The 20864-nt window shown below is 50.1% G+C and overlaps 1 long non-coding RNA gene across 3 annotated transcripts in view; it reads left to right on the top strand.

Moving 5' to 3' along the window:
- The window catches only part of LOC308590178, a 39222-nt gene that overhangs the window by 13280 nt on the left and 5078 nt on the right, over window positions 1-20864 (top strand). Inside the window, exon 1 of one of the 3 annotated variants that reach the window (XR_014009707.1) lies at window positions 13633-14105. The exons of 1 other annotated variant lie outside the window; for it this stretch is intronic. This is a non-coding gene — a long non-coding RNA (uncharacterized lncRNA). Of the gene's footprint in view, window positions 1-13632; window positions 14106-16436; window positions 16571-20864 lie in introns of those variants that run through there. One more of the 3 variants, XR_014009708.1, reaches the window with a different exon arrangement.

Here is a 20864-nt window from a genome sequence, read left to right as displayed (position 1 = left end):
CTTGGGTTGACTTGTAACCTGTTCCCACCCCCTGCCCTCAATTGGACCCCAGAGAAACTTGGGGCTTCCAAACTAAAACTGCAATCCTAAACATTAGGCTTCATTGAACTCACATATTCTTCTAGGTAAACGTGCTCAGGACTACACGACAAATTCAGGAGCATGGCTGCTCCTACAGAGTCGTCCTCTCTTCCTCCAACGATAAGGAAGGAAGTCTTGGAGCCAAACTGGCAGAAAAGAGGATAATTTGACTTAGCAGTCTATCACTGCAACACAGAGGTGTAATAACATCCCAGGAAATATAGGACCTAGGCTGTGCAGGAAGGGAAAGGCAGGGTGCCCACCCTAGTAAGTTAATTTGCTGCCTTGACATGTTGGTGAGGACCTGTGGTTTGTACACCTTTTCTAAAAGGGATTAGGTGAATGTATGAATAAATGTTCTATTTGTGTCTATTAGTTGTGATAACTTCATAGAGCCTCTATTTGTACAGGGTACAGTATATATATATATCTCAGTAACTGGTTCGGAACAAGAAAGGAAGGCTATTGGCCCATACCTTGCTGCAGAACTCCCAGAGGCCTTATGGTAGACCATCGTTGGAAACAAGATATTGGATACAATGGGCCTTGGTTTGATCCAGTATAGCAGGGACTGTAGCTCAGCAGTCGAGCACATTGCATGCAGAAGTTCCCAGGTTCAATCCCTGGGCATTTACAGTTTAAGGAACAGCTAGCAGGTGGCAGGAAAGATTGTCTGCCTTGGGAGCTGCTGTCAGTCAGAGTAGATAATACTGTACTGGACTAGGTGGACAAATAGTCTGACCTGGAATGTGCTAGCTTGCTATGCTTCCAAGTCAGTTCTGTGACTTGTAGGAGTCTTGCTAGTGTGGAAATGAGTCTTTTGCCCTAGCTGAAAGCACACACGCCTGCCAATCCAAAACTTGAGCAATCTGCAGTTTATTCCCCCATCCCTTCCCGTTTCTAGGACCAGAATCTGGAAGGTCCATGTCCATAGTTCCCTATAGCTATTGCCTCCAACCAACTAGGTTTTATCTTCTGTTGAAGCATCAGAGGTTGGTGTGATTACCAATGGCATTTTGGGTGCTGCACGTTAGTTTTTGAGTATGTCTGCATGGTGCTTCGTTTAGGGATCTGATGCATTTGTGCAAGACTCCTGAAGACTATTAAGTCCAGGGTCTCCAATCCACACTGACCCCTGCTTTTCTAGGCAGTTGATGGGAATGAAGATGGAACTGTGTAAACTACATTCCCAGCTTCCCTTTAGGAGCACAGGGGGAAAGCACCTGTCTCATCAGGGACACTTCTGTTGAGATCAGAGCAGCAGCACTTGCCAGCTTGTGGGTGGACATTTTAAAGAGCCTGAAAAACTCCTGTATATTGTCTCTTCTGATTGTATCTGGGTATGTCATACTTCAGTCTCAGAGTCCAACTGGCCACTATATATTGGGTTGGGCAAGAACTTTTCGGCAGGCAAGATTATTTTGGCAGTTTTTACCTTAGCTTGCTTTACCATTTCTTTCTGACATTGTTTTGTTTGCTTGAGTTAGAAGGAATTTCCTTGCTCCCTTTTTGCTGCTTCTTGCACACTATAATATTCCATAGATGGATTAGGTTAATTTGTATATCCCCTGTTTCTGCAGTGACCCCCTTCAAGCACGGAAATTGTTTCTGGCGGCATAAATGACAGCATACCAAGGACCCCAGTTTTCCATTTAACAGTAAAAGCAAGTTACTAGCCCCTGAGGTTGTGAAGGTGTGCCCCAAGGTATGTGGGCAATGTCCAGTAAAGTTCATGCCCTCCAACACTGCACAGAAGAAAATAGGCCTGTGACACCCCTATTCTCCTACCAGAGATCAGCTTTTGAGCATCATTCATTCTGCATTGCTGCATTCATTTACTGTGCAGTAGGTAGCCTGTCCTTTGCCGGTTTAGAATCAATATGTTCTTTGTTCTTTTGGTTGCAGATATATTGGTGGGGGGAGACCTGATTATCTGATATTATGCCATCACAATCTCAAAGCATATGTCACCGTCTGCAGTATGTAAAATTCCAGTATTTGTTCTTTGTAGCGTGTGCATGCATTTTTATGCATACATCCATCACTTATCCTGTGCACAGAAATGCACCTTCTAGAGACTTTGGGGAGGAACTTAAACGTCGAAGAACTGCAATTCTAGCAGCCAATGCTAAGAAAGCTTTAATAAGCCCCCTCCTCCCCCAGCGCAAAATAGGAATAGTGATTTACCAGGAGTGGTAGCAAAGAATATAGACAGTTTCTGGCAAGCAAGGACAGTTGACATGTATGGAAATTTGAGATGAAATCTCAGAAGGCTTTTGTATCTTTCATAGCCCTTTGTGACTAGGAGATGCAGGATGAGTTATGCAAATATATCCTAAACTCATTATTTCGTACTGATCTGCTTTTTGGTACAGAAGTTGGTCTACCTTGTGCCAGAAACATAGGCTGCTTCCACTAACTGTTTCCTCTGAAATTGTCACAGTTCACTCACTCGGTTATTCTGGAAAATCCAGGCAATGGTGCTCCCAAACCATTACATTCCCATGTTTTCCCAGATGTAGTCTTGCTTTTTCAGCTTCAGATCTGCCTCCTGTATTACCTTTTCTGCAATGTGGTCCCCTACTACTGTCACTGCCTCTTAAGCAACTTGTACTTGCCACCTGTGAAATTCATATATATTATAATTCTTCCCAATTTATAGAGTGAATGTGCTTGTGTGTGTATGAGAGAGAGAGAGAGAGAGTGTACACACACAGGGCAGAAGTACAATAAAAACACTTGCTGTGTTACAATTTGGTTGTAGATAAACAAGTGCAAAAGTTTCTGTTTTTGAAAGGAAACAAAATGCATGGAGGTTGATGCAGTTTGTGCGCATGTCTTTGTAAATGAGAAGAAAATGGGGATGAATGGGAGTAGAGACCTGCAGTTCACCATATGTTTCTCTATACTGTGCCATTATGCATTTCTACTATGGAGGGACAAGTGTTACAGGATATTACTTTATTTATTTATTGAATGGGATTTGTGCACTCCTTGATTATGAATAAAACCTCTACGTTTTAAAAATGTGAAATACATGTTCAAATAGTTAGTGTTAGTTGGAAAAGTAGCTTGTATGTGGAACCATAGTTTTAATTTCACTTCCATCTGACTGCGGAAGAGCAATGACTGCATAATACTAAGACACTCTGGTGTGGAAGCTTTCTTATAATCTTGCGGATGCCTCTGGGGGAGCGTGTGTGCCTGCAGTCCTCTCTATCTCCTTCTGAATCACCTCTTTGGCACAGGTAGGTACAGTAATCAAACTGGTCCACGCAGCTGAGCTCAAACAGTGAATGCATCATTGGTTTATATTTAAGCAGACTTAACATTTGGTGGGGTGCAGATTACTGAGAATTTTGCCTTTGGCTGAGGGTTTTCAATTAAAAAAAAGACCTTCAGGTTCTCTATCGGTCTGTGACTCAACCAGAGTGAAGATCGCCAAAGAGACAGATAAGCATAACGTGAACGAGGAATTTAAAAAGAAGGCCAAAAACGGTTAGAGATACACTGGCCATATGTTCTGCGTTGCAGAGGAGAGCCCTTTATTTTGAAGGTCTCTCAGAGGACGTTCCTCTATTTGAAGGTGACCTCTGTTTGAGGGCTCTCTAATCCAGGTTGGGATTAAAGATAAGGGACCATAAAAGGGGAGAACAGGAGCCTTGAAGTTGCGCATCAGCAATGAGCGGCACCTGGTCTGAAGATTGAGAAGGCACACAAGTCACCTGGTGTCTTCTCCGCTTTGTTGAGATGTGTTTCTGTTCATTACATCTATACATATAAATCGCCATATGCAAATTCTGTGCAAATTATTGCCCTCTCTTTTTTTGGTGATGCAAATCTTCTTTGTTGGCAATGCGTAACTGGCATAACTGAGGAACAGTGGCCAGGAGGAAGGATGGTGTAAAGCATTTCTTCACTTTTCCTAAAGTCAGAGTATATTTTGATAAAGTCTGACGCTTTTTATGATGTGTTAACTTTCATGTTAAACCGCCCTGGTCCCTGCTAAAATGGATTACAGCTCCCATCATCTCTAACCATCAGCCATGCTTGTTGGGATTGATGGATGTTGGAGTCCAGCAATGTCTGAAGTCTGTTCCCTATCTCTGATTTAGAGTAATCTGGATATTTAGTGGGTGGAGAGGTGGAGATCTCTGCAACTTCAGTGGATAGCTAAATCGGTAGAACATGTAACTCTCAATCTCAAGGCCATGGGTTTGAGCCCAACATTAGACTAATGATTCCTGCATTGCCAGGGATTGGACTAGATCAGGGTTTCCCAAACTTGGTTCTCCAGCTCTTTTTTGGACTACAACTCCCATCATCCCTAGCTAACAGGACCAGTGGTAAAAGGTGATGGAACTTGTAGTCCCAAGTTTGGGAAACACTGGACTAGATCTTTCAATGGTGGTCCCTTCCAGCTCTATGATTCTATGAAGCTGAGCCAATGGCAGTGTTAAGGGCCAGGATACACAGGCCTTGCCAGGGCTACAGTGGCACCAGGAAAAATAAACCACCAGAGAAGGATAAGTAGAACTAAGTTGTACAGGGGGTAGGGAACCTGTGGCCAACTCCCATCAGCCCCAGTCAGCATGGCCAAGTATCAGGAAAGATGAGAGTTGTATCCTACACCCGTACAGTCCCTGTACCTGCTGTACTGCTATGAAAAGTTTTAACAGAGCAAGAAATTCACCTTGCGCTGCACAATATGCCTTTGTGCATGTCATTTATGGGCTAGCACTACTCAAGGATATCACAGGTCACACTAAAACTTGCCTTATACCCTCAAAGGATCAGTTGCCTCTATCCTAGAGACCTCTGGTCATCTCCCCACAAATTATATGCTGTTTCTAGAATGGACCTGAAGCCATGCAGTGCCTGTGCCCATTCTGGAAACAATTCAGTCTCAATTGGACCTCCTTTTTCCAAGTGCGGAAAAAAGGTCAGAGATAGAGATTGCCACAGTATCTGACTATAGTATATTTATGATCCACCATAAAGGTGGAGCTGAAGTGTGGAGGTGCAATCCCCTTGTAATATATTTCTGACAGCATGTGCTACTGAAGCAAACTTGAAGAAACTGTAGGATGGAACGAAAGCCCTTGCGTCAGCACAAAAAGTGCAGTACCTGCTTGCAATTACAGGGAAAGAGAAATTATGATAGATTATTGGTACCAGTGGAGAAATTTCTGTGTTTGGATATGTTCGTTCTCAGAATCCACAGCCTCAGTTTGTCTTACTCTGCAGCTAGGAGGCTGGCTTAAGACATTTAAATTTGAGGTTCCCAGCACTTGCGGGTTTCATAAATTTTGGCTTGAAGTAAATGGCTATAATAAGGGGTTTAGTGTATTCTGTGACAAAGCAAATCGTAATTTTCAGTTCAGAACAAATTAAAATGATTATAAATTAATCTACAATATAAGTACCCTAATTCCCCAATATAAGTAGCCTAATGTCCTTGTTTGCACCCATCTCAACATTCATTTTCCAACCTTATATCTGACTTGGTCTAAAGAGATTTTGGGGCATATGCCGCTTTTAAATAAGTGTGCTACTTTGGAAATAGACCCAGATGTGCTTCCATTAAATTCAGCGGGACTGGCTCAAAATAAGTTACTGTTGGATTGTGCCCCGTGAAACTACTGGCATCTGAGGCACGACTGTTGAAAAATATTTCAGATTCCTAGGCAACAACATCACATATTTCAGTGCCTTAGAAACTAGGCACCTGGGATTTTTTTCTCAGTTGAACTTCTCGGTCATAGTCAATGCTGCCTCCCATTTTGAAAAAGCCAGGCTTTCTCATCTGCTACAAAGAGAGAAATGATTGGTGCATTTTTGAAAAGGCAGGGAGATTTCTGGCAAACAGTGGCCTAGTTCGGAAACTTACCCCAGCCAAAGGTTGCATTCCTAACTTGGCATGTGATACAGGCTTGTATGCAGCGTAGCACCAAGCATTGCTCTGCGCCAGTGAACAACCTCCTCTTAACGGGATCCGACCCTTCTCTTTTCCCCCCCACAAATTCGTTCCATGGGTTTCGTCAACCTAGGGGGGACAGTGAAGAGTTTGGATTTGATATCCCGCTTTATCACTACCCGAAGGAGTCTCAAAGTGGCTAACATTCTCCTTTCCCTTCCTCCCCCACAACAAACACTCTGTGAGGTGAGTGGGGCTGAGAGACTTCAGAGAAGGTCACCCAGCAGCTGCATGTGGAGGAGCAGAGACGCGAACCCGGTTCCCCAGATTACGAGTCCATCTCTCTTAACCACTACACCACACTTGCTCCAGTGGGTATCTTTGCTCTGGCTCCCAGTTACCACAAGGGTTTAGCTGAATGTTACCCAAAGATCAGGGGTCTCCAACCCTTTTGGGCCAGTGGGCACATTTTGAATTTTGAGAGAATGCTGAGGGTGTCTGTAGCAAAATTGCAACCATGGGGGTAGCGTAAAGCAAAATTAGAGACAGCCATACCCGACATTCTTGTGTTTACCGTGGGAAGTCAGCTATGTCCTGCTGGTCCAGATTGTGGAGATCACACAATATTGATTTTACAAACACACACAGCTACTGTAGCAGCAGGGAGCATTCTTCAGTACCAGGAAAAATATACAAGATGCTCAATATCTTTCATTCTAGAAGGGCTAGAAACTTTTTTTAAAAAAATCTTAAAAGGAAGCTTACAGTCTAGGGCACCCCCACTCCCCCACTTTTGGAATCAGGAATTTCAGTCAGGGTAAGTATGTGTCTGAAGAACAAGGCCATAGATGTTCCCTGTTCAGGGAAGTTTTTAATGTGTGATATTTTAGTGTATTTTTGGTTTCTATGGAAGCCGCCCAGAGTGGCTGGGGAAACCCAGCCAGATGGGTGGGGTACAAATATTATTATTATTATTATTATTATTATTATTATTATTATTATTATTATTATTCTCCATAATGAGAACATTATTAAAAACAACACCACACACACACACACACACACACTTTTCTTCTTCCAGAAAATTTAGTTTCCTGGTTGTCCAGAACCAAACAAAACATTTTAAATGAAAGGTCTTCGAGGTCTTGCTCAGATATTGACATCAAAAGCAGCTGTGTGCCCTTCTCCCCTTTTTAAAGGCGAGATTTGAACCCTTTAGGTGGGAACTGGTAAGAAGAAGACACTTGCTGGTTGAATTAGCACAATTACGTACTTTGTACATGGTGCAGAACAGGGGTGGCCAACCTGCGTCACGGCAGATGTTGTTGGCCTCCAACTGCCCATCATCCTCTGGCAGGATAGCCAGTGAGCAGGAATGATCAGATATAAAATGTCCTGCACATGTGTACAAGAGGGTATCACGTCACCATTTGGGAACCCACCATGATGTTCCACCAGCACTTTGTTCCCTTCCTGCTGTGCACCCCCTAAACTGTTTCACCCTTCTAAACCGTAGGAACCCCAGCATTGTTGTTCTCTCATCCCTGTTCTCTATCGGCCAGTAGAGATACCTATCTTGGATCGAGGAGAGGTGAATAGCTTCCATCCCCTTCTGTATAGGGCTTGCGCCACCTTCTGTTCATACATTTCTGTGGGCCAAATAAAGAGCTCCCCTCTCCTCAGTGGTGGTATTTTATAGAGACAAAGTATTCTTGTGAATGACAACCAATGCTGTATCCTCTGTGCCAGTCCTTGCAGATATTTCTTTGGGGGCCGTATCTGCATTCCAGATGTATATTGGTTTGCTCCCAGTTATGGCTTCCACTCCAAGGATTCTGGGGATTGTAGTTCGGGGAAGTAAGGCAAGCTCCCCTTCATGTGACTACAGTCCCCAGAGTTCTTTAGTGCAGCCTTCCCCAAGCTCACACCCACCAGGTGTTTTGGACTACAACTCCCATGAGCCCTAGGGACCATCCATCAAGGGTGGTGGAAAATGTGGTCCAAAGCACAAGGAGGGCACCAATTTGGGAAAGGACTCCCAAGGAGCAGGCAATGGCTGTTTAACCAATTTGAATCCATGGTGTAGACTCCATGCTATGGCACTACAGTGGTACCTCGGGTTACATATGCTTCAGGTTACATACGCTTAAGGTTACAGACTCTGCTAACCCAGAAATAGTGCTTCAGGTTAAGAACTTTGCTTCAGGATAAGAACAGAAATCGTGCTCCGGTGGTGCGGCAGCAGCAGGAGGCCCCATTAGCTAAAGTGGTGCTTCAGGTTAAGAACAGTTTCAGGTTAAGAACGGACCTCCGGAACCAATTAAGTACTTAACCCGAGATACCACTGTATGCACCTTTTGCGTGAAATGTTGTCTCTCGCTTTTTCTACGCTCACACTAACTTTCCTGTAAGGCAAGGAGGCTGTGCATTTCCGGGCCGGATATCTGCTTGCAATGGCTGTCACAGGTCATTCTACTCCCAGGTATATTTCCACAGTGCCCACGTGGGCACTTCCTTTCAGTTTGACTCAACACTCTGTAAATATGGCCACCCACAGTTCAGCTGCCCAAACAACCACCTGGTCCTAACAGCATTTGGATGAACTGCAGGCATGCATCCTGCACACATCTTCTAATGCATGCAAACACGCAACGCTGCTTTGTGTTTGTCAGCAGGCTTGTCCAACTTGCCTGGCATTGTCTCTGACTGGCAGTAGCTCTCTGAGGCTTCATAACAAGCTCCTTCTTATATCCCTGGTGCTTGCGTTCCTTGTAAACCAGAGACTTAACTTGGGATACGATGCACACAGAAGCATGTGGTCTACCCCTGAGTTGCCAGTAGCATCCATTTCTGAGGAAGTGGTGAAGCATGGACATGTTCAGATTGCAGAGGAGCGCCACTCAGAATGGAATACTTATGATTACCGGAAGCCATAATAGAACAACTCCTTAAGATGTGGGGAAATGACTTGCCCATTCTTTAAGCAGCTGAACTGTATTCTCATTGACAATGCCAGAACACAACAACTAATGAGGGTGTAGTGAAGCCACAAGTACCTCCTGCCCTCGCACAGAAATGTTTAAGAAGTTGCACAGCATCAGTCCACATGCGTCCGTTCTTTCTGGTTTATTCCTTTGCCCCAAGATTCACTGGGTTCGTGCCATGTGTTCCAGCTTCTCATGCAAACACAAGAGCTGGAAACTTGCCTTGAATAAAACAATTAAAATCGAAATGCCAAGGGCGCTACGTGGGAATTTGCAGGAATATAGCAGAACCCTTTCCACATTGGGGAAACTAAGAAATTCTGTGTGTGTCCGCTGCTGGCGTTGCCGCTCCATTGAAATAAAAATTGAAAAAGGAATGGTATTGAAGCTCATAAAATCAGGAATATTGTAGGGGTCTTGGAGAATTCTGATGAAAATGGAAACTGAGATGAACATTGCAAATGTTTGCTTATTCTTCCCATGGCTCCCTGACTGTGGAATGCTCTCCTCAGAGTGGCTGACCTGACACCCTCATTACATGCCTTTAGACACCAGGCAAAAACATTCCTCTTTACCCAGGCCTTCTGCTGTATGGACTGTAAAAATGTGGGGGAGAGGACTGTTATTTTTATGATTATTTTACTATTAGGCTGTCTATAAGTATGCTTTTTATCATGTTTTTATCATTGATGTTTTGTAACATGTTTCAAAGGTTGTACACCATCCTGAGATAGTTTGATAAAGGGTGGTATATAAATTGAAATAATAATAATATAATGTCCGGAGCGGAAATTATTCCAGCAAATACAATCAATATTCACTGCTGTTGTTGCTTTCAGTCCCCAAACAACACAGAGAGTGGTACCTCAGTTTACGAACTTAATCCATTCTGGAAGTCCGTTCTTAAACCAAAGCCATTCTTAAACTGAGGCGTGTTTTCCCTACTGAGGCCTCCCGCTACCTGTGCCCTTCCACCGTTCAGCTTCTGTTCGTAGACCGAGGTAAAGTTCGCTAACCGGAACACTACTTCCAGTTTTGCGGAGTTCTTATACCGAATAGTTTGTAAACAGGACTGTTCTTAAACCGAGGTACCACTATACTTGATTACATCCCCTGTTGAACCATTTGCATTGTGTTTCCTTTGCATCGAAATGAATGGGGTGGAATAGCGTAATGACAAAATAATTTACATAATTACATAAATTGCATACGTAATGTAATTTTGCCACAGCGGGCAGCAAAATGAATAATGTAGTTTTTGGTGGAGGGTGAACTGCAGTGGGACGGAAACAGAGCTGTAATGAATATAGGGCAGAATGAAAAACAATGCCTTTTTACATCCCTAATCATGGGATGACCTGCTGCTGGCTCTGATTCTGCCCTCATGCCTGGCAATCATGCCGCTCTGCGATGTGGATCCCACACCTCAGTTGAGTATTGGAATACAACTGGTATGCAGCTGACCCACACTATTTTGCAGTAAGCATGGACTCTGGTGTATAGATTGCATTCAGGGGAGAGCACCCAAAAGGATTTGTCTTACCCAAGGATGCTTCATGAGCATGCAGCTAAATTAGGATTTGAACACATATCCAACTCATGGGGACCTTGTTGGCTCTTAGGGACCCTCTTTCTGGTCCCTTCTGTCAAAGTTTCCCATTGAAGAAAGATAAGAAGGCTTTGAAATTAGCACCAAACAGCCTCAATAGAGGAGGAAATACTTCCCTGCATGCAAATGGGAGGATGATTCTTCCTCTGCAAGAAAGAAGTTACATGACTTGCCTAAAAGGGAGCATTCTGCACTCTGTGCTAAGTCCTTTACTGTAAAACAGGACGTGTGGGAAGCAGCGCTTGGAAGTGCAGGGCCAATGTAGCTTGGTAGGGTTTCATGCAACAGTAGCTCTGCATTGTCTCTGCCACCAGTGCATAATCTGCAATTTCCTGTATCTGCCATGTAGACGGATGAGGTATTTGTTTGGGGATGTGCATGGCTTGCTGTGAAGTTAGGGAATGCTAAGTAAGCACATCTGAGACCGCTGTTTACTTGCTATAATTATTTATATCCCATCTTTCAGGATGCAAATCCTTCCAAGGCGCAGCTTACAGGCAGCACCGTAAAATCAGAACAAACGACATCGAAACAAAAGAAGTCATTGGGATCCTTCCCACAGGGCATTTGGTGGTAGATAGTTTGGGGGGCAGAGAGGTGGAGAGGGAAGAGTCCAGCTGGTCCTCCCTCCCTCCTTCCCTCTCTGTGCCCTGGTATCCTGCCCCAATCCTCTTCTGAAGATGCCCCTATAAACCACTGGTGACACCCTGGGGGTTGTGACTAGCAACTGGATTGTGATCTTCATGAAGTGAGTTGCAATAGATGGCAATCAGGGCATGGTGAGATCAGGAGAGACTGGAACCTCAAGACGAGTGGGACCACAGCCCCCAAAAGTGCCCAGGATCCTTACCTTCTACAGAGCATCCAGGAAGACCAGGTGTGAGGTTTTCAAGTTATGCATAAGGTGGAGGAGAGGGAAATGTTTCTCCCTATCTTTCTCATAACACATGGGACCACTTTGACTGGTGGCAGATTCCAGACCAGGGGTAGGCAACCTAAGGCCCGGGCGGGCTGGATGTGGCCCAATCACCTTCTCAATCCGGCCCACAGACGGTCCTGGAATCAGCGTGTTTTTACATGAGTAGAATGTGTGCTTTTAAAAAAAATGCATCTCTGGGTTATTTGTGGGGCATAGCAATTCGTTCATCTGCCCCCCCAATACTGTATAATCCGGGCCCCCACAAGGTCTGGTGGACAGTGGACCGTTCCCCTGCTGAAAAAGTTTGCTGGCCCTGTTCCAGACCTTCCAAATGTCCCTATTTTCCAGGGACACTCCCAGATTTACAGAAGCCATCCTGGTTTCTGATTTGATCCCAGAATGTCCCGCTTTTCCATAGGACGTCCCTATTTTCACTGGAGAGATGTTGCAGGGTATGGAGCTATGTGACTCCTGACCCAAGGAGATAAGTAACTATGCAACCTTTAGAAGACATCTGAAGGCAGCCCTGAATGGGGAAGTTTTTAAAAAAATTTTTTTTAATGTTTTATTATGTTTTGATTTATGTTGGAAGCCGCCCAGAGGGGCTGCGGAAACCCAGTCAGATGGGCGGAATATAAGTAATAAAACGACTACTAATACAGAGGTACCTCGGGAGTCAAACAGCATTCGTTCCGGAAGTCTGTTCAACTTCCAAAACATTCAGAAACCAAGGCGCAGCTTCTGATTGGCTGCAGGAAGCTCCTGCAGCCAATCAGAAGCCACGGAAGTCCCGTCGGATGTTTGGCTTCCAAAGAATGTTTGCAAACTGGAACACTCACTTCTGGGTTTGTGGCGTTCAGGAGCCAAAACGTCCGCGTACCAAGGCGTTCAACAACCAAGGTACGACTGTACTGTTATTGAACAGGACGTCCCTGGATTCATCAGAGAAACGTTGGAGGGTATGAGATTCAGGACCGAATTTTTAAAAGTACTCCTTATAGACACACACATGCACACAACAGTGTGCATAATTAATATATAGCATTTACTGTCGCAGGATGCGGCAACGGCCACAAGCTTCAATGGCATTCAAAGAGAATTAGACTTATTCATGGAGGGAGGGAGGCGTATTGATGACTATTAGCCTTAGTGACTGAATGAAGCTGCCACATTCGAAGGCAGCATGGCTGGGGCGGGGGCCTTTGTGGACAGGATGCATTAGCAGTTGCTGGGGGGCAGTCAGCAGTGGAGTCTCGTTGTGTTCCTGCCCTACCCAGGGGCTACCCCGATGCATTTGGTTGGCCACTGCCAGAAGCTGTATCCTGCCATAGCTCCACGATAGAGCATCTGACTGGCATTGAGAAGGCTGTCGGTTCAATTCCCAGCATCTCCAGGTCGGGCTGGGAATCACAGCCTGCCTGGAGAGCCTCTGGCAATCTGTGTAGACGATACTGAGCTAGAACGACTGATGGTCTGGCTCCGAATAAAGCAGCTGCTTATGTTACTTAGTCTAGCAGGGCCAAGCTCATGTATGAGAATTCCCCACTGGCACATCCTACCTCTTCTGAGTTAAGAGGAGCTCAGAAAGCACAGCTTTCTTGTGGGCTCCTAAAGTCTTGGAGCCGGCAGCGCTTTTTTGCTTTGCTCCGATTTCCAGGAAAGAAGCAGGGGCACCAAACGGCTTGGGGTGAGGGGGGGGGAGAGAGCTGCAGAAGGTGGGAGAGAAATCTAAAATGGCTGCCGCTGCTGGTCACTCGTGCCTCGGCGGCTAGTGCAGCGAGTCCTGGCTGGGCTGCATGAGGATGGAAGCAGGAGAAAGTCCAAGAGAGTGGGGAGGCAGTGAGATAAGATGGGTTTCATGTTCAAGCCTGGGGTTAAATATGTGCCCCAAGTCTGGGAAGTCTGCAAACCGCCGCTGTCTATGCACCCCCTAAACGAGCCGGGGAAATGGACTCCTTTGCCGGTCATAGGGGCAGTTGGATTCGGACAGAAGAAATGCACCAGAAAGAGCTAGCTCTGTTTGGCTGAGGCTGTGTGCAAGGAGAAGAAGCTGTGGAGAGCAGCCCCGGGTCTCGGTTTGGGGCTGGTGGCATGAAGGTTCCTGCCGAGCTGGGCTGAGTCAGTCGGGGTGGGAGGAGAGAGTTAACCATGGCTGTTGGATCATGGCCCAGAGCTCTGTTTTTTTTCCCCAGCGTCCCTCTCTCCTTTGCTCTCTCCCGCTCTCCCTCCTCCTTTCTCTCTTTCTCTTCCCCCCTCCACTGGCACTGAGCGCTCACTCATTCTCCCAGCAAAGCACCCCCAGCTCCCTCCCAGCTCCCCTCGGCCACTGTGCCCCGGCACCCTCTGCAATCTCCTCTCCCACCCTGCTCCAAGCCTCAGGCACGATCTACCTCAGCTTGGCACACCCTGGCAGAGTTCCCGGCCTCTCGTCCCTCTCGCCCTCGGTGCCAGCCAAACCCCTCCATTTTCTTTCTCCTTCGCTCTGTAACCTGCACCCTTTCTCGCTTTTGTCCCCCACCCCACCCCCAGCTCAGGGCACCCCCCCGCTTGAACCCCGAAGACCGCGTCCCTGGAGGCGAACCCGTCCCGAGCCGGGTGAGGCGTCGTGCTAAAGACTTTGCTTTTTTATTCCCCCTGTGTATGCCAATTTTGGGAAGAGGAAAAAAAAATTTTGTTTCGGGATAGCTGTGGGGCGGCGGGCTGAGATTGAGGGGCGTCCCCATCAGGTTGGGACACTGAGAGGCTTGGCTTGGCAAGCGAGGGGGGACGAGGGTGGAGCATAATGGCGGCGCTTTGTTTGAGGACGGGGGTCCCGCAGGCAGAGAAGCAAGCGGATCATGCCTGGAGTTCCTCGGTTTATCTTTACTGTAGTGAAGCCCAGGTAGATACTGCAGCCCCAAGGGCCACGTTGACCGTTCTTCTGCCGTACCAGACAAAAAGGAGGCGATAGGTGGGCCAAAATGCTTGGACCACATTGCGCCCGGGCACAGTTTGTGCCGTGGCGGTCGCAGCAAACACTAAGTCCTGCTTCTTCCTCTGATCTAGGAATGCCAAGGCACAAACTGCTTAAGGGTTAGCTGGGCTAATGCCCGGAGAACACTGCCGTTGCATCCGGAGCCCTTCGATGCTCTCCCTTGTGCGCCCCATAATTTTGGTGCGTGGCCTCGCGGATCCTTCACCCTCAGAGGGGATCTTAATCCACCACTGCAGATCCTCACAGGCAAGTACTGCAAATGCCAGCAGCCTCCTTTGGTTATTCCGGCTCACCCCCGGGGTTTGGGCCCGCAGCCCCTCTGCGCACACCCCGAATGTTCGCCTGAGCTCCCCCAGGCTCAGTTTAAAAAAAAAAAAAAAATTGGCCGCAGTGCAGTTGTGTAACAGGACTGAAGGCCTTTCAGGAATTTCCCCCATCAGGCTTTGGGCTGGAAGATCGCCGCAGAGTTAGGTAAGGAGCGGGGGTGCCTGGAGTTCTGTGGTTCCCAGGGAATCTGATCTGGCCTGGCTGTAGGGCTTGGGAGCAAAAAGCGGTGTGGCGGCGGCAGCGATAGGGGAAGTGCAAACCCTCAAGATCTCGTTCAGACACCTCCTTCTGCGTTTGCTGCATTTGCTCAGCTCCTGTTTGTCTGCATCTAAAATCGGTGGTGTGTGTGTTTTGTTTTCAAACCACAACAGGGGCAAAAAAAGAAGAAGAAAGGGTTATCCAAGACAGTGTAGGATGGGAGTGTTGCCCCTCAGCAGCCCCACTCGAATTTTGGTGGGGAGGAATAGCCAGAGGTGGTTGGGTGGGGGAGGCTGCAGTGGGTCAGGGTTGAAAAAGGGAGGGAGGGAGGGAGGGAGAGAGAGAGACTTGTAGCATTGATGGAAGCTGTATGCGCAGCACTAAGAAGGGGGCTGGCGGGTGCCATGGGCGATGGATCGGCACAGGGAGGGTGGATTGGCACGATGCCAAGGCCTAGGCGGCCGTTGCTAGGAAACCCAGGTTCCCTTGGCAGCCAGACCGCCGTTTCACTTTCATTAAAGGGTGAGGGAGACGGAGACAGAGAAGAAATGGGGAAAGTGGCAAGGGGGGGGGGAGAGAGAGAGGCAGGTCAGGCGGAGCCTTTAGAAGGGGCGGTGGCGGAGTCGGGTCAAGCAGCAGCGTGTGGGGGTCACAAGGACGAGGGCACAGTGCGGAGCTGGGTTCAAATGCCCGCTGCAGAGGGCAGGGTGGGGTCGCATCGTGGTGTGCCAGCCCCTCCACCCTTTGGCTCTCGCGAATAGATAAGGAATCAACTTCTCCCTCTCTGAGAAGGTTTTCATGAGGAGGGTGTGTGCATGCGCACATGCATGCTCTGGGCCTTTGGTTAACAAGGAAAGTGCAAAAGTGAGTGGGGGGGAGAGCAAGAGGGCAAAAGACCCACCGCAGGTCAATTTTGGGGGTGTAGTATCAAGACAAAGGAGGCAGAGGCCTTCTGTGCTCGTGCTTTTCAAAAAAAGAATATTCCACAAAAAATTATAAACTACACAGCAACCCTTGGCCCCCCCCATCCCCCCTGCAAGCTCCCTACTCCCCCCCCCCTTGCTTTGAGGAATTTTAGGCCCAAAGCCTGATCCCTTTCTCTTACACTCCCCACCCCACCCCAAAAAACCCGGGCTGCTCTCTGCTGCCATTGTCTCTACTGCCCTCCCTGCAAAATGGCCAGCACGGGTCATTTGGAAGCTGGGACAGAGGGATATGGGGAGGAGGGGCATTTGGTGGCTGCAAGTGGGTGGGTGATGGGTTGGTAGATCAGAGGAGCTTTGGATTCCAACCTGGAATAGCTGTGGTTGAGCCCTGGCAAGTGAGGAGGGCACCACGCAGGGTGAATATTCGCTGCACTTAGGGAGACAAGTCGCCGTGTGGAGTGGCAGCCGGGGGGCGGGGGGGAGAGTCGGGAAGGTTGGGTCAGCAGACTGGTACTCCAGAGCAGCTGGCAATCTGGAGGGTGGGCGTTGAACTGGAAGAAAGGAAAGTAAGATAGATGGCACGGGGAGGGCCTCTCCAGTTGGCGCTTAAGGGTTGGCACAGGAGACGGTGGCAGGTAATGATATAGCTGGGGAGGCTTGGCGGTTGCGAAGCCGGGGGGGAGGGCGGCAGGCTCCTGGCATTTTGAGGCCAGGTTGGCGAGCAGAGAAGGCCTCGCAGGCATGCGGGTGGGGGCGGAGGAGGGCTGGCTGCCTGGCACTCCGGGGGCCAGCCTGCTGGCGGGCAAGTTGGCATAGTGTACCGCAATACAGCGTGATGTGAATTCATTAGAGGCCAGAGCGAGAGAGCGAGACAGGAAGGGAAGGGAAGTGGCGGGGGGGGGGGAGAGAATGGGAGACGGGCACTGACCCAAAGGCCAGACAATGGCAGCAGGTAACCATGGTGATGCGCCCGGCTGTGCCAGCCTAGCTGCCGAACTGGGAATGGAGTTATCCAGACACCCCTGGGGAACTGCCCGCCCACAGTGGTGTGGGGTGCAAGAGAGGGGTGGGTCACCCTTTTCCATTCTTCCCCTTCTGTCTACTATTTATGAATGTGCGGCTGGTGCCAACATAACCCCCCTTTCTGCTCCCACACTCCATCTCTACCTCCTCGGCTGTTTTCCCCATCCTTCTCTCACACCTCTGTCTGATCTTTTCATCCCTCTGTTGTCCTCTGTTGCTGTCTGGCTTGCCCCTGTTCTCCCCCCACCACGATCATCTCCCCCCCCCGCCCCGCCCCACAGCGGTGCCCTTCTTTCTTTCCAGCCAGACCCCTATCCACATAACATCCCCCTCTCCATCCCAGGACCCTCCTGTGTTGACAGTGCCGCCTGAGGGACGGCGGGGGGGGGGGAGGCAGGGAGGTGGCACCGTGCCCAGATCTGAGTATTCCTCCCTGCCTGCACGTCCCTATCTTTCTTCTCCATTGTCTGCCTCGGTCTTTTTGCTTTTCGCCTTCCTCTTGTTCTCCACGCCGCCGCCACAGCTGTCCGCCGGCTTCTCCCACCTCATGCTTAGCCCTCTCTGCCGTTTTATTTCCCACCCCCTGTGTATCTTGGCACGAGATGCCCATCTAATAGATATTCCGAGGCTCGCTCTCCTCTGCCACTGCAGCCCCCCTCCCATTGCAGCACATCACCTCAGGGTGAGTCCCGGTACATGGGCTGTAGGTCCCTCACTCCACCCTTGTTCCCCATTTAAAAAAAAACCACACACACAGAGAGAGATTAAATGTTTAGGGCGAGATGGCGACTGTTGTGGGGGGAGCATGCCTGGGATTTATTTCCTCCTTGCACTCCCTTCGTCCTTTCATTCCTGCCATCGTCTCTTGCAGCCAGAGAGGTTTGCGACCAGGCCTGGCGCTGTTGTTAGGCAGAGTGGGGCGGCTGCCTCAGGCGGCAGATGTGGGCGGGTGGTATCAGTGGTGAGATACTGGAGGGCAGAGCTGTGTGCATCATGCGGTCTGCTCTATGCCTCCTAAGCTAGCCTGTTGCCCTCAGGTACTTCTTTTGTACCTGGAAAGGAGAGAGGGCGCCATCTTGTCCTTTGTCTCGAGCGACGCAGTGCCTTGGGCAGGTGCCTGTACATATTAGGGCTCCATACATGCTATACACTTAAAGCACCCCCGCAAAGAATCCTGGGAACTGTAGTTTACCCCCTCCCAGCGCCCAGTGCCAGGATTTGGGGGGGGGGGGCTGACCTGAACAGACAGAGCCTTGTCTTCTATGGAAGAGCAGGGATGTTGAACTTGTGGGGTGCGGGTTTCACCTCAGAAGATGGGGCTAGTTTAGTGGGTACCTAGTTGAATATAGCTAATATATCTGATTTTCACGACGCTGCAAAGATCCATTTCATTCTGAACCACGAAAGGAAACCACCTTTTCAGTTTCTAACGCTGGAGAAGCGATGGCAGAATTAAAAACTCCATTTGGATTTCTCAGGAAGGGCCTGTTACGCCCCGTCGGTCTTCAATCCTGGTGCAACTTTTTCAGCATAATTAGAAAAATGCAGGCGATTACCTCAGAGTGCAGCCCATAGATAGGGATTATAAAGGCCTCCCCCCTCCCTCCAAAATGATAATTAACTTGATCAATATTCCAGTGTAGGGCTTGGAGAGATCTCTGCTCCCAGCCATTGTAGGCAGTACTGTGCTGGATGGAACAATGGTCTATCTCATTATAAGGCCATTTCCCATATTTCTAAATTTCCTGTGGCTTCTCTTGAAATTCCTTACGATGTTTCGCCCGAGGAAGAACATCTAAAATACCCCGTGAATTTTGATTTAGGTGATGCCTGGCAACAGCCTAAGGATGCGTAGAATTGCCCAGATAATTATTTGTCAGTTTGAGCAAAATTCGTTTGGCTTCCCTCCCCGCCCCCTGAGGACGAATTTTTAAACGAACTCCTCAGGCGAAGTTTCGGCTGAAGCAACTGGAACCTGCGAAATGGAGCCTTTGCAGGGCACCAGGAACTGATGAGCACATTTCTTGGACTTGTATCTCAGAGAGGATTTTTGCATCAAGGCCTGCTTCTTGAGCATCTGTCAAGACAGAGATACCCCGAAACAATAGATAGACCTGTTATTCGAATATACCTGCTTAACTCTTAACTCTACAGGACTTAGCATTTACCGTATTTTTCGCACTATAGGACGCACTTTTTCCCCTCCAAAAATGAAGGGGAAATGTGTGTGCGTCCTATGGTGCGAATGCAGGCTTTCGCTGAAGCCTGGAGAGCGAGAGGGGTCGGTGCGCACCGACCCCTCTCGCTCTCCAGGCTTCAGGAGAGCCCCACCGCCAGCCCCACAAGCTCGGGGGACAGCGGGAGAGGCGCAGTGCGCCCTTCCCGCTGTCCCCCGACTTGGTTAGAAGGCTGGCGGGGGGGGAGCCTGCTCCTCCCCCTCGCCAGCCCCGCAAACTCGGGAGACAGCGGGAGAGGCGCAGCGCGCCATTCCCGCTGTCCCCCGACTTGGCTAGAAGGCTGGCGGGGGGAGAAGCCTGCTCCTCCCCGTCGCCAGCCCCGCAAACTCGGGAGACAGCGGCAGGGGCGCAGCGCGCCTTTGCCGCTGTCCCCCGACTTGTCTAGAAGGCTGGCGGGGGGAGAAGCCTGCTCCTCCCCGTCGCCAGCCCCGCAAACTCGGGGGACAGCGGCAGGGGCGCAGCGCGCCTTTGCCGCTGTCCCCCGACTTGGCTAGAAGGCTGGCGGGGGGAGAAGCCTGCTCCTCCCCGTCGCCAGCCCCGCAAACTCGGGGGACAGCGGCAGGGGCGCAGCGCGCCTTTGCCGCTGTCCCCCGACTTGGCTAGAAGGCTGGCGGGGGGAGAAGCCTGCTCCTCCCCGTCGCCAGCCCCGCAAACTCGGGAGACAGCGGCAGGGGCGCAGCGCGCCTTTGCCGCTGTCCCCCGACTTGGCTAGAAGGCTGGCGGGGGGAGAAGCCTGCTCCTCCCCGTCGCCAGCCCCGCAAACTCGGGAGACAGCGGCAGGGGCGCAGCGCGCCTTTGCCGCTGTCCCCCGACTTGTCTAGAAGGCTGGCGGGGGGAGAAGCCTGCTCCTCCCCGTCGCCAGCCCCGCAAACTCGGGAGACAGCGGCAGGGGCGCAGCGCGCCTTTGCCGCTGTCCCCCGACTTGTCTAGAAGGCTGGCGGGGGGAGAAGCCTGCTCCTCCCCGTCGCCAGCCCCGCAAACTCGGGGGACAGCGGCAGGGGCGCAGCGCGCCTTTGCCGCTGTCCCCCGACTTGGTTAGAAGGCTGGCGGGGGGAGAAGCCTGCTCCTCCCCGTCGCCAGCCCCGCAAACTCGGGAGACAGCGGCAGGGGCGCAGCGCGCCTTTGCCGCTGTCCCCCGACTTGTCTAGAAGGCTGGCGGGGGGAGAAGCCTGCTCCTCCCCGTCGCCAGCCCCGCAAACTCGGGAGACAGCGGCAGGGGCGCAGCGCGCCTTTGCCGCTGTCCCCCGACTTGTCTAGAAGGCTGGCGGGGGGAGAAGCCTGCTCCTCCCCGTCGCCAGCCCCGCAAACTCGGGGGACAGCGGCAGGGGCGCAGCGCGCCTTTGCCGCTGTCCCCCGACTTGGTTAGAAGGCTGGCGGGGGGAGAAGCCTGCTCCTCCCCGTCGCCAGCCCCGCAAACTCGGGAGACAGCGGCAGGGGCGCAGCGCGCCTTTGCCGCTGTCCCCCGACTTGTCTAGAAGGCTGGCGGGGGGAGAAGCCTGCTCCTCCCCGTCGCCAGCCCCGCAAACTCGGGGGACAGCGGCAGGGGCGCAGCGCGCCTTTGCCGCTGTCCCCCGACTTGGTTAGAAGGCTGGCGGGGGGAGAAGCCTGCTCCTCCCCGTCGCCAGCCCCGCAAACTCGGGGGACAGCGGCAGGGGCGCAGCGCGCCTTT

The sequence above is a fragment of the Podarcis bocagei genome (assembly GCF_964188305.1).
Source record: "Podarcis bocagei genome assembly, chromosome: 7".
NCBI lineage: Eukaryota > Metazoa > Chordata > Lepidosauria > Squamata > Lacertidae > Podarcis > Podarcis bocagei.
Note: the sequence above shows the minus strand (reverse complement) of the source record. Positions and strands in the feature narration are given on the sequence as shown.